Here is a 13935-nt window from a genome sequence, read left to right as displayed (position 1 = left end):
GTCAACTATGATAGACAAAATGAGAAAAAAAAATCCAGAAAATCACTTTGTAGGATTTTTAATGAATTTACTTGCAAATTATGGTGGAAAATAAGTATTTGGTCACCTACAAACAAGCAAGATTTCTGGCTCTCACAGACCTGTAACTTCTCCTTTAAGAGGCTCCTCTGTCCTCCACTTGTTACCTGTATTAATGGCACCTGTTTGAACTTGTTATCAGTATAAAAGACACCTGTCCACAACCTCAAACAGTCACACTCCAAACTCCACTATAGCCAAGATCAAAGAGCTGTCAAAGGACACCAGAAACAAAATTGTAGACCTGCACCAGGCTGGGAAGACTGAATCTGCAATAGGTAAGCAGCTTGGTTTGAAGAAATCAACTGTGGGAGCAATTATTAGGAAATGGAAGACATACAAGACCACAGATAATCTCCCTCGATCTGAACTACACGCAAGATCTCACCCCGTGGGGTCAAAATGATCACAAGAACGGTGAGCAAAAATCCCAGAACCACACGGGGGGACCTAGTGAATGACCTGCAGAGAGCTGGGACCAAAGTAACAAAGCCTACCATCAGTAACACACTACGCCGCCAGGGACTCAAATACTGCAGTGCGAGACGTGTCCCCCTGCTTAAGCCAGTACATGTCCAGGCCCGTCTGAAGTTTGCTAGAGTGCATTTGGATGATCCAGAAGAGGATTGGGAGAATGTCATATGGTCAGATGAAACCAAAATATAACTTTTTGGTAAAAACTCAACTCGTCGTGTTTGGAGGACAAAGAATGCTGAGTTGCATCCAAAGAACACCATACCTACTGTGAAGCATGGGGGTGGAAACATCATGCTTTGGGGCTGTTTTTCTGCAAAGGGACCAGGACGACTGATCCCTGTAAAGGAAAGAATGAATGGGGCCATGTATCGTGAGATTTTGAGTGAAAACCTCCTTCCATCAGCAAGGGCATTGAAGATGAAACGTGGCTGGGTCTTTCAGCATGACAATGATCCCAAACACACCGCCCGGGCAAAGAAGGAGTGGCTTCGTAAGAAGCATTTCAAGGTCCTGGAGTGGCCTAGCCAGTCTCCAGATCTCAACCCCATAGAAAATCTTTGGAGGGAGTTGAAAGTCCGTGTTGCCCAACGACAGCCCCAAAACATCACTGCTCTAGAGGAGATCTGCATGGAGGAATGGGCCAAAATACCAGCAACAGTGTGTGAAAACCTTGTGAAGACTTACAGAAAACGTTTGACCTGTGTCATTGCCAACAAAGGGTATATAACAAAGTATTGAGAAACTTTTTGTTATAGACCAAATACTTATTTTCCACCATAATTTGCAAATAAATTCATTAAAATCCTACAATGTGATTTTCTGGAATTTTTTCCTCATTTTGTCTGTCATAGTTGACGTGTACCTATGATGAAAGTTACAGGCCTCTCTCATCTTTTTAAGTGGGAGAACTTGCACAATTGGTGGCTGACTAAATACTTTTTTTCCCCACTGTATCTATCTATCTATCTATCTATCTATCTATCTATCTATAAAACTGTCAATTTTATATAAATTGACAGTTATGATGGAAGCCTGGAGTTTTTTTTCTAGGCATGAAGATACAGGTATTTCAACAAGTCAGGGCGATAACTGGCTACACTGATAACTCGAGCTTGGTTCCCAAGTTTCGAAACCATCTTTTGTATAGTGTCACCATAATATTTGAATTAAGGAAGTGTGATCATAATCATTAGGATATTTTAGCGATCCGCAGTAGAAGACGTGTTAAATACCCCCCAGCCTTCAGATGTGAGCTAAACAGCACACTTGCACTTGATATGCATTTTCAGGCTATGAATGAGAAAGTGAACTTGTCATTTCCAAATGTTTAGCTCAGTTGTATGCTGCTTTGCGATCTATTAACAGCAAGGGTTGCATTAAATGGATGCAATATTTGTTTTATAATGCATTTGGTGATGTTAAATTCATTCGCACAAAATGTATTAACTAGAATATATACTGTGAAATGTGATATATGTAGGCCCTTCATACAGTGCATTCGGAAGGTATTCAGACCCCTTGACCTTTTCCACATTTTGTTACGTTACATCCTTGAGATGTTTCTACAACTTGATTGGAGTCCACCTGTGGTACATTCAATTGATTGGACATGATTTGGAAAGGCACACACCTGTCTATATAAGGTCCCAAAATTGACAGTGCATGTCAGAGCAAAAACCAAGCCATGAGGTCGAAGGAATTCTCTGTAGAGCTCAGAGACAGCATTGTGTCGAGGCACAGATCTGGGGAAGGGTACCAAAAAATGTATGCAGCATTGAAGGTCCCCAAGAACACAGTGGACTCCATCATTCTTAAATGGAAGAAGTTTGGAATCACCAAGACTCTTCCTAGAGCTGGCCGCCCAGCCAAACTGAGCAAACGGGGGAGAAGGGCCTTGGTCAGGGAGGTGACCAAGAACCTAATGGTCACTCTGACAAAGCTCCAGAGACCCTCTGTGGAGATGGGAGAACCTTCCAGAAGGGCAACCATCTCTGCAGCACGCCACCAATCAGGCCTTTATGGTAGAGTGGCCAGACAGAAGCCAATCCTCAGTAAAAGGCACATGACAGCTCGCTTGGAGTTTGCCAAAAGGCACCTAAAGGACTCTCAGACCATGAGAAACAAGATTCTCTGGTCTGATGAAACCAAGATTGAACTCTTTGGCCTGAATGCCAAGCGTCACGCCTGAAGGAAACCTGGCACCATCCCTACAGTGAAGCATGGTGGTGGCAACATCATGCTGTGGGGATGTTTTTCAGTGGCAGGGACTGGAAAACTAGTCAGGATCGAGGGAAAGATAAACGGAGCAAAGTACAGAGAGAACCTTGATGAAAACCTGCTCCAGAGTGTTCAGGACCTCAGATTGGGGCGAAGGTTCACCTTCCAACAGGACAATGACCCTAAGCACACAGCCAAGACAATGCAGGAGTGGCTTTGGGACAAGTCTCTGACTGTCCTTGAGTGGCCCAGCCAGGGCCCGGACTTGAACCCGATTGAACATCTCTGGAGAGACATGAAAATAGCTGTGCAGCGATGCTCCCCATCCAGCCTGACAGACCTTGAAAGTATCTGCAGAGAAGAATGGGAGAAACTCCCCAAATACAGGTGTGCCAAGCTTGTAGCGTCATACCCAAGAAGACTCAAAGCTGTAATCGCTGCCAAGGTGCTTCAACAATGTACTGAGTGAAGGGTCTGAATACTTACACTACCGTTCAAAAGTTTGGGGTCACTTAGAAATGTCCTTGTTTTCCATGAAAATATACATGAAATGAGTTTGAATAGGAAATATAGCAAAATGCATAGGAAATAATGATTTTTAATTGAAATAATAATTGTGTCCTTCAAACTTTGCTTTCGTCAAAGAACATTTGCCTACATCCTACATTTGCAGCAATTACAGCCTTGCAGACCTTTGGCATTCTAGTTGTCAATTTGTTGAGGTAATCTGAAGAGATTTCACCCCATGCTTCCTGAAGCACCTACCACAAGTTGGATTGGCTTGATGGGCACTTCTTACATACCATACGGTCAAGCTGCTCCCACAACAGAATGATAGCCTTCTATCTTCAAGATCCCTTTTACCCTGTACAAATGTCCCACTTTACCACCACCAAAGCACCCCCAGACCATCACATTGCCTCCACCATGCTTGACAGATGGCATCAAGCACTCCTCCAGCATCTTTTCATTTGGTCTGCGTCTCACAAATGTTCTTCTTTGTGATCCGAACACCTCAAACTTTGATTGGTCTGTCCATAACACTTTTTTCCAATCTTCCTCTGTCCAGTGTCTGTGTTCTTTTGCCCATCTTAATCTTTTATTTTTATTGGCCAGTCTGAGATATGGCTTTTCTTTGCAACTCTGCCTAGAAGGTCAGCATCCCGGAGTCACCTCTTCACTGTTGATGTTGAGACTGGTGTTTTGCGGGTACTATTTAATGAAGCTGCCAGTTGAGGACCTGTGAGGTGTCTGTTTCTCAAACTAGAAACAAATGTATTTGTCCTCTTGCTCAGTTGAGCACCGGGGCCTCCCACTCCTCTTTCTAATCTGGTTAGAGACAGTTTGCGCTGTTCTGTGAAGGGAGAAGTACACAGCGTTGTACGAGATCATCAGTTTCTTGGCAATTTCTCACATGGAATAGCCTTCATTTCTCAGAACAAGAATAGACAGACGAGTTTCAGAAGAAAGTTATTTGTTTCTGGCCATTTTGATTCTGTAATCGAACCCACAATTGCTGATGCTCCAGATACTCAACTAGTTTCAAGAAGGCCAGTTTTATTGCTACTTTAATCAGCACAACAGTTTTCAGCTGTGCTAACATAATTGCTAAAGGGTTTTCTAATGATCAATTAGCATTTTAAAATTATAAACTTGGATTAGCAAACACAACGTGCTATTGGAACACAGGACTGATGGTTGCTGATAATGGGCCTCTGTATTCCATTAAAAATCAGCTGTTGTCACGCCCTGACTCAGGGGACTCTTATATGTTGAGTCAGGGTGTGAATATTCTATGTTGTGTATATCTATGTGAATGATCTAGTATGTGTAGATCTATGTTGGCCGGTGTGGTTCCCAATCAGAGGCAGCTGTCGCTCGTTGTCTCTGATTGGGGATCATACTTAGGCAGCCTATTGGCACTCATTAGTTGTGGGATCTTGTTCCGTGAGTAGGCTTGTTTTGTGTTTAGCCTTAGGACTTCACGTTTAGTTGGTTTGTTGGTGTGTTTATCGGTGAAATAAACATGTACGCATTTCACGCTGCGCCTTGGTCTGACCCGTCCTTAAACGAACGTGACAGCCGTTTCCAGCTACAATAGCCATTTACAACATTAACAATGTCTACACTGTATTTCTGATCAATTTGATGTTATTTTAATAGAAAAAAAATGTGTTTCTTTCGAAAACAAGGGAATTTCTAAGTGACCCCAAACTTTTGAACAGTAGTGTATGTAAATGTTATATTTAAGTTTGATTTTTTATACATTTGCAAAAAAATCTAAAAACCAGTTTTTGCTTGGTCATTATGGGGTATTGTGTGTAGATTGAGGGGGAAAAAACTATTTCATCCAGAATAATGCTGTAACGTAACAAAATGTGGAAAAGCTCAAGGGGTCTGTATATTTTCAGAATGCACTGTGTTTCAAGTGAGAATTAGGGAGGTCTGATACCAAAAAAGATCTTGCCTACTTTACCCATGTTTTATTTCATTTTTGTATTAATAGTGTGTAGTTCCAGTAGTTAGCTACACCACTACATGGCAAAAAAGTCATTCACTACTGAAAACACAACCAAGAGGGAGGGAAGAAAGCAGTGGAGGCTCGTCAGAGGAGGAAGGGGAGGACCATCCTCCTCAGTGAATTTCATCAAAATAAAAGAAGTGAAACATTAAAGTTATCATTTTTAGATAAAACTATACTAAATATATTCACGTCACCAAATAACTGATTAAAACACTGTTTTGCAATGGTCTACAGTAGCCTCAACAGCACTCTGTAGGGTAGCACCATTGTGTAGCCGGAGGACACAAAACCTAGGAGGCTCGTGGTTGCCACCCCCCTTCCATAGACTTACACAGTAATTATGACAACTTCCAGAGGATGTCCTCCAACCTATCAGAGCTCTTGGAGCATGAACTGACATGTTATCCACCCAATCAAAGGATCAGAGAATGAATCTAGTACTGAAAGCATAAGCTACAGCTAGCTAGCACTGCAGTGTATAAAATGTGGTGAGTAGTTGACTCAAAGAGAGAGAAAGACAATAGATGAACAGTTTTTAACAAATTAATTAAATTTAACAAATTTCACTTTCACTTACTTATCTAGCAAACGCAGCTACAGTGCCTTGCAAAAGTATTCATCCCCCTTGGCGTTTTTCCTATTTTGTTCTCGGGGTGATGAGAGGTGTTGGGTTTGCGCCAGACATAGCGTTTTCCTTGATGGCCAAAAAGCTCAATTTTAGTCTCATCTGACCGGAGTACCTTCTTCCATATGTTTGGGGAGTCTCCCACATGCCTTTTGGTGAACACCAAACGTGTTTGCTTATTTTTTTCTTTAAGCAATGGCTTTTTTCTGGCCACTCTTCCGTAAAGCCCAGCTCTGTGGAGTGTACGGCCTAAAGTGGTCCTATGGACAGATACTCCAATCTCCACTTCAGGGTTATCTTTGGTCTCTTTGTTGCCTCTCTGATTAATGCCCTCCTTGCCTGGTCCGTGAGTTTTAATGGGCGGCCCTCTCTTGGCAGGTTTGTTGTGGTGCCATATTCTTTCAATTTTTTAATAATGGATTTAATGGTGCTCCGTGGGATGTTCAAAGTTTCTGATATTTTTTTATAACCCAACCCTGATCTGTACTTCTCCATAACTTTATCCGCGAACTGTGTTTGCGTGTGATCAGGGGTGTTTCTGTTGAAAAACATTTCTTAAACGGAAGCAAACGGAACGAAACGGGGATAAACATACAGTGAGGGAAAAAAGTATTTGATCCCCTGCTGATTTTGTACGTTTGCCCACTGACAAAGACATGATCAGTCTATAATTTTAATGGTAGGTTTATTTGAACAGTGAGAGACAGAATAACAACATCAAAATCCAGAAAAACGCATGTAAAAAATGTTATAAATTGATTTGCATTTTAATGAGGGAAATAAGTATTTGACCCCTCTGCAAAACATGACTTAGTACTTGGTGGCAAAACCCTTGTTGGCAATCACAGAGGTCAGACGTTTCTTGTAGTTGGCCACCAGGTTTGCACACATCTCAGGAGGGATTTTGTCCCACTCCTCTTTCCAGATCTTCTCCAAGTCATTAAGGTTTTGAGGCTGACGTTTGGCAACTCGAACCTTCAGCTCCCTCCACAGATTTTCTATGGGATTAAGGTCTGGAGACTGGCTAGGCCACTCCAGGACCTTAATGTGCTTCTTCTTGAGCCACTCCTTTGTTGCCTTGGCCGTGTGTTTTGGGTCATTGTCATACTGGAATACCCATCCACGACCCATTTTCATTGCCCTGGCTGAGGGAAGGAGGTTCTCACCCAAGATTTGACGGTACATGGCCCCGTCCATCGTCCCTTTAATGCGGTGAAGTTGTCCTGTCCCCTTAGCAGAAAAACACCCCCAAAGCATAATGTTTCCACCTCCATGTATGACGGTGGGGATGGTGTTCTTGGGGTCATAGGCAGCATTCCTCCTCCTCCAAACACGGCGAGTTGAGTTGATGCCAAAGAGCTCGATTTTGGTCTCATCTGACCACAACACTTTCACCCAGCTCTCCTCTGAATCATTCAGATGTTCATTGGCAAACTTCAGACAGGCCTGTATATGTGCTTTCTTGAGCAGGGGGACCTTGCGGGCGCTGCAGGATTTTAGTCCTTCACGGCGTAGTGTGTTACCAATTGTTTTCTTTGGTGACTATGGTCCCAGCTGCCTTGAGATCATTGACAAGATCCTCCCGTGTAGTTCTGGGCTGATTCCTCACCGTTCTCATGATCATTGCAACTCCACGAGGTGAGATCTTGCATGGAGCCCCAGGCCGAGGGAGATTTACATTTATTTTGTGTTTCTTCCATTTGCGAATAATCGCACCAACTGTTGTCACCTTCTCACCAAGCTGCTTGGCGATGGTCTTGTAGCCCATTCCAGCCTTGTGTAGGTCTACAATCTTGTCCCTGACATCCTTGGAGAGCTCTTTGGTCTTGGCCATGGTGGAGAGTTTGGAATCTGATTGATTGATTGCTTCTGTGGACAGGTGTCTTTTATACAGGTAACAAACTGAGATTAGGAGCACTCCCTTTAAGAGTGTGCTCCTAATCTCAGCTCGTTACCTGTATAAAAGACACCTGGGAGCCAGAAATCTTTCTGATTGAGAAGGGGTCAAATACTTATTTCCCTCATTAAAATGCAAATCAATTTATAAAAATTTTTACATGCGTTTTTCTGGATTTTATGTTGTTATTCTGTCTCTCACTGTTCAAATAAACCTACCATTAAAATTATAGACTGATCATTTCTTTGTCAGTGGGCAAACGTACAAAATCAGCAGGGGATCAAATACTTTTTTCCCTCACTGTACCTGAATTTGTCCAATAGAAACTCTCGTTTGCAACTGTTGGACTAATGATTACACTCTAGATCAGCAAGATGCAGGCAAGATTGCGCAAGGCGGTATTGAATGTGTCAATGTCTGTCACCTTGATTAGTCAAATTTATCTCGACCTGTGCACCTACGTTGTAAACTTTAATTCATAGGCTAGGTTGTAGCAACCTCATGATGGGTATAGGGAAAATTTGAGTATCATGTAGTAGCCTCAACCTATCGATGTTACATTGAGCTGGGTGAATGGAATATGCATGACAGTCATCCAATATGCTGTAATAGAAATAAGGCCATGCTCATTAAAAAATAATTGTCCTCCCTCATCTTAAACGGCACCGACCGCCACTGGAAGAGAGAAGGGGGGGAGATACAGAGAGAGAGAGAAACCCAGACAAAATTATACCTTGATTTGGTGGATTTTCACTAAATGTAATCCTTTGCAGGAAGGATTGTTGACATACTGTATAGTTCATATTTGTATCTTAAAGCATAATTATGACATTTTGACCTTACCCAGGCCTCCTTTAAGACACCATAATGTTTCATCTGTAGGTGCTACAAAGCAAAATGGGTGTCATGTAAAGCTTTACTGAATATCTGTAATATGAGTAGTATTTTGATTTCAATTTAAAAAAATGTTTACATTCATTTATGAATATTGACAAATCTAAACAAAATAATTATAGAAGATATACAATTTTTGATTTTGCTAATTGTTCAATATATTGTTGAACATACACTGAACAAAAATATAAACACAACATGCAAGAATTTAAAATATTTTATATGAGGTAATCAGTCAATTTAAATAAATGCATTAGGCCTTAATCTATGGATTTCACATGACTGGGAATACAGGTATGCATCTGTTGGTCCCGGATACCTTTAAAAAAAGGTAGGGGCGTGGATCAGAAAACCAGTCAGTATCTGGTGTGACCACCATTTGCCTCATGCAGCGCAACACATCTCCTTCTTGATCAGACTGTTGATTGTGGCCTGTGGTGGAATGTTGTCCCACTCCTCTTCAATGGCTGTGCGAAGTTGCTGGATATTGGCAGGAACTGGAACAAGATGTCATACACGTCGATCCAGAGAATCCCAAACATGCTCAATGTCTGGTGAGTATGCAGGCCATGGAAGAACTGGGACATTTTCAGCTTCCAGGAATTATGTACAGATCCTTGCAACATGGGGCCGTGCATTATTATGCTGAATGGAACGTGAGGTGATGGATGAATGGCACGACAATGGGCCTCAGGATCTCGTCACGGTATCTCTGTTCATTCAACTTGCCATCGGTAAAATGCAATTGTGTTTGTTGTTCCTTAGCTTATGCCTGCCCATACCATAACCCCACCGCCACCATGGGGCACTCTGTTCACAACATTGACATCAGCAAACCGCTCGCCCACACAACGTCATACCATCTGCTCGGTACAGTTGAAACCGGGATTCATCCGTGAAGAGCACACTTCTCCAGCGTGCCAGTGGCCATTGAAGGTGAGCATTTTCCCACTGAAGTCAGTTACGGCGCTTAACTGCAGTCAGGTCAAGACCATGTCGAGGACGACGAGCACGCAGATGAGCTTCCCTGAGACTGTCTGCACACTGACAGAAACATTCCTCGGTTGTGCAAACCTACAGTTTCAGCAGCTGTCCGGGTGGCTGGTTTCAGACGATCCCGTAGGTGAAGAAGCCGGATGTGAAGGTCCTGGGCTGGCGTGGTTACACGTGGTCTGCGGTTATGAGGCCGGTTGGACGAACTGCCAGATTCTCTAAAATATTGTTGGAGGCGGCTTATGGTAGAGAAATGAACATTCAATTCTCTGGCAACAGCTGTGGTGGACATTCCTGCAGTCAGCATGCCAATTACACTCTCCCTCAAAACTTGAGACATCTGTGGCATTGTGTTGTGTGACAAAACTGCACATATTAGAGTGACCTTATTGTCCCCAGCACAAGGTGCACCTGTGTAATGATCATGCTGTTTAATTAGCTTCTTGATATCCCACACCTGTCAGGTGGATGGATTATCTTGGCAAAGGAGAAATGCTCACTAACATGGATGTAAACAAATTTGTGCACAACATTTGAGAGAAATAAGCTTTTCACAGAGAATCAGCCCTCCCCATATAGGAGGAAGTAGCTAGGCAAACCTATATGCATCGATATACAGTGAGTCATAATGTTTTCTTGATGACATGAGCAAGGAGATGGTGCTTATCACTGTGATTTGATAGCATTTGGTCTCATGCGGCCTCTAATTCGTTTAGTGCAGCAATCAATATTGATAGTAGTTATGTGTCACGCAGTTCACGAAACCAATGCAAGACACTTTAGTATCAGCAATACATTTATGGTGTCTTCAAGTAACATGAACTGGTGTGACTTGCGCAGGCAGTCGCACTTAAAATTGTTTACATATTCTGACTTTAGGTTTCTCATTCTGGAACCTTCCATTATACGTTTAGCTAGAAACACATTCAATTTAAAGTACAGATTGGTCTGGAGTAGTGTGCTTGTATAGCTACACTTGCTACAATTGCAAGCTCATTAGTGCATGCTGTTGCAAGGAGTCACACTATTACCATACATTTTAACATTATCTTTCAGTCAGGCTAGTCATCTTATCTGCAGCAGTAGGTGTAGGCCCTGTATTTATTAGCCATGTTTAATCATATGTCATGCATTTTACATAAGTAGTCTCTCCCTGTCGGTCCGTCTCGTAGTCTAGTAGTTTTCAGTGACAGCATAGTGACAACTATTCTACCATATGCTATTGTATTGTATGCTAATTGTAATGATCGCTTCATTCAAGTATCATGTTTTAGCGCCTATACTGCAACTCTTAATGCTGTGGTGATATTCGCACACTCACTAGTGTATATATTCATTAACTCTGTGCTGCTTTTAGAGTTTGTCTTGTGTTTATTCTGTATCATTGTGATGTTTGTAGTGGCTGGTGCAATCAATTTTATCATCTGGTTTATCCCAGATTGCCCCCTTACAGGATAAACATGCATTCTTTCAGTTTTCTACTAATTAGTTCTGTCATCTTCATTCTCGCTGTAGTGCTCATGAAGCATCAGGTTAAGCATATCTTAGGAGTGTACTATTTTTAGCATAGTAGTAGCCATTTACGTGAGTTATCATGCATACTTGTACATTGTGCATATGCATACATCTTATAGCCTGATGCAGCTCACTCTGCTACAGTCATTTCTGTAGCTGAGCGTGACTCATATCTTCCACCATTGTGCTGGCCCAAATGCTGTGGGCTGCTACGTGCGCTATCCAGCAGGTCGAGCAGCGTGATATCTTGTGATACTCGGATGGCGTTAGTCTGTCACCGGCTAAACATTCCCGGGTCATACATCATTTTAGCATATATTTCACAGAATCTCATTTTTAAATGATTACTGCTGCTAACCCTAATCTTTTTTCCTCTGATTTTAGTTATCACTTTGGACCGTAGTGGGAAAGCTGACGTTGTATCGTGGTGTAATGACCAATCAAGGCTCACTATAGCTTCCAGCTGTGTTGGATTGGCTGTTGATACTAGCACTACCTAGCATGACATGGGCTTGCTAAACACCCACATGGCAATCAGGTGTTGGCGATCAAGAGTTCATCGCCCCAAATGGAAACCCCTGTTATGAGCTGATTTCAGACACTCTAATATGCTGGCATATTTCAGTATCTATGGGGTCTATTTCTTGTTATCAGGTCATCATCTATCTTCTCTCATGGCTTACCGGCATATACGTTAGACATAGCCTTCAGCTCAGGTAGACTCTATATTGTAGGCCTAGGTTTTAGATTATCATGTCACTCTCACTGTGCACGCTCGTGCTTGCTGCAGAAGCATCAGCTACTGCTGAATGTATCAGTTATATTAGGCAAATTAGATAGTACAGGTGGTTATATACGTAGCTACCGTTTAGTTGCAGTTTTGGGGGTGTTGTTAGTATACTGTACGTTGTTTTATGCTATGTGATGGTATGTCATTAGCTCATGCTACACATAGTTAGAATTCACACACATACCTAGTAGACAGTCATGTAATGGTAGAATGACCTTCACTGGTCTATTGAGCACACCTACATGGTGATGAGTTTACCTGCCAGTACCATGCCTCATTAAGTTTGCTATGATGGCGTCAGCCGTGGTCAATAGCCTACATGTTGCCGTCTTTGCTGGCAACATGATATAAAGTACATTGCATATAGCTACAGGGGGTTGGCTGGGTCACATTACTTAAGGTTGCTTGTTAGACAAGATTTTTTTATGTAGACCCACCAGATGATTACTCATTTAGTTTCAGTAAGAGCACCCGGTGGTGCGTCTCCAGGGCAGCTGGGTTCGTACTGCTTACAGTTGCTAGTTAGGTAAAATATTCCGATATACCAAGATGACACCTCATCTTGCCTCAAGCGATGGTATCCGGCTGTGCGTCATATGAGGAATATAAGACATACGCTGCACAGCTCATGCTACACATGGCTAATATTCACACATAAACTTCCCTTTTTCAGGACCCTGTCATGTCCGTACTGTGAGACGCCTAAGACAGCGCTATAGGGAGACAGGACGGACAGCTGATCGTCCTCGCAGTGGCAGACCACGTATAACAAGACCTGCACAGGATCGGTACATCCGAACATCACACCTGTGGGACAGGTACAGGATGGCAACAACAACTGCCAGAGTTACACCAGGAACGCACAATCCCTCCATCAATGCTCAGACTGTCCGCAATAGGCTGAGAGAGGCTGAATTGAGGGCTTGTAGGCCTGTTGTAAGGCAGGTCCTCACCAGACATCACCGGCAACAACGTTGCCTATGGGCACAAACCCACCATCGCTGGACCAGACAGGACTGGCAAAAAGTGCTCTTCACTGACGTGTCGCGGTTTAGTCTCACCGGGGTGATGGTCGGATTCGCGTTTATCGTCAAAGGAATGAGCGTTACACCGAGGCCTGTACTCTGGAGCGGGATCGATTTGGAGGTGGAGGGTCCGTCATGGTCTGGGGCGGTGTGTCACAGCATCATCGGACTGAGCTTGTTGTCATTGCAGGCAATCTCAACGCTGTGTGTTACAGGGAAGACATCCTCCTCCCTCATGTGGTACCCTTTCTGCAGGCTCATCCTGACATGACCCTCCAGCATGACAATGCCACCAGCCATACTGCTCGTTCTGTGTGTGATTTCCTGCAAGACAGGAATGTCAGTGTTCTGCCATGGCCAGCGAAGAGCCCGGATCTCTGTGTTGTGTTGTTGTTGTTGTTGTTGTTTTTATCGCACTGCTTTTCTTTATCTTGTCCAGGTCGCAGTTGTAAATGAGAACTTGTTCTCAACTGGCTTACCTGGTTAAATAAAGGTGAAATAAAAAAATCTCAATCCCATTGAGCACATCTGGGACCTGTTGGATCGGAGGGTGAGGGCTAGGGCCATTCCCCCCAGAAATGTCCGGGAACTTGCAGGTGCCTTGGTGGAAGAGTGGGGTAACTTCTCACAGCAAGAACTGGCAAATCTGGTGCAGTCCATGAGGAGGAGATGCACTGCAGTACTTAATGCAGCTGGTGGCCACACCAGATACTGACTGTTACTTTTGATTTTGACCCCCCCTTTGTTCAGGGATACATTATTCAATTTCTATTAGTCACATGTCTGTGGAACTTGTTCAGTTTATGTCTTAGTTGTTGAATCTTGTTATGTTCATACAAATATTTACACATGTTAAGTTTGCTGAAAATAAACGCAGTTGACAGTGAGAGGATGTTTCTT

This window comes from Coregonus clupeaformis, chromosome 1, assembly GCF_020615455.1.
Source record: "Coregonus clupeaformis isolate EN_2021a chromosome 1, ASM2061545v1, whole genome shotgun sequence".
Taxonomy (NCBI): domain Eukaryota; kingdom Metazoa; phylum Chordata; class Actinopteri; order Salmoniformes; family Salmonidae; genus Coregonus; species Coregonus clupeaformis.
The sequence above is the reverse complement of the archived record's forward strand: the minus strand, read 5'-3'. Positions refer to the sequence as shown.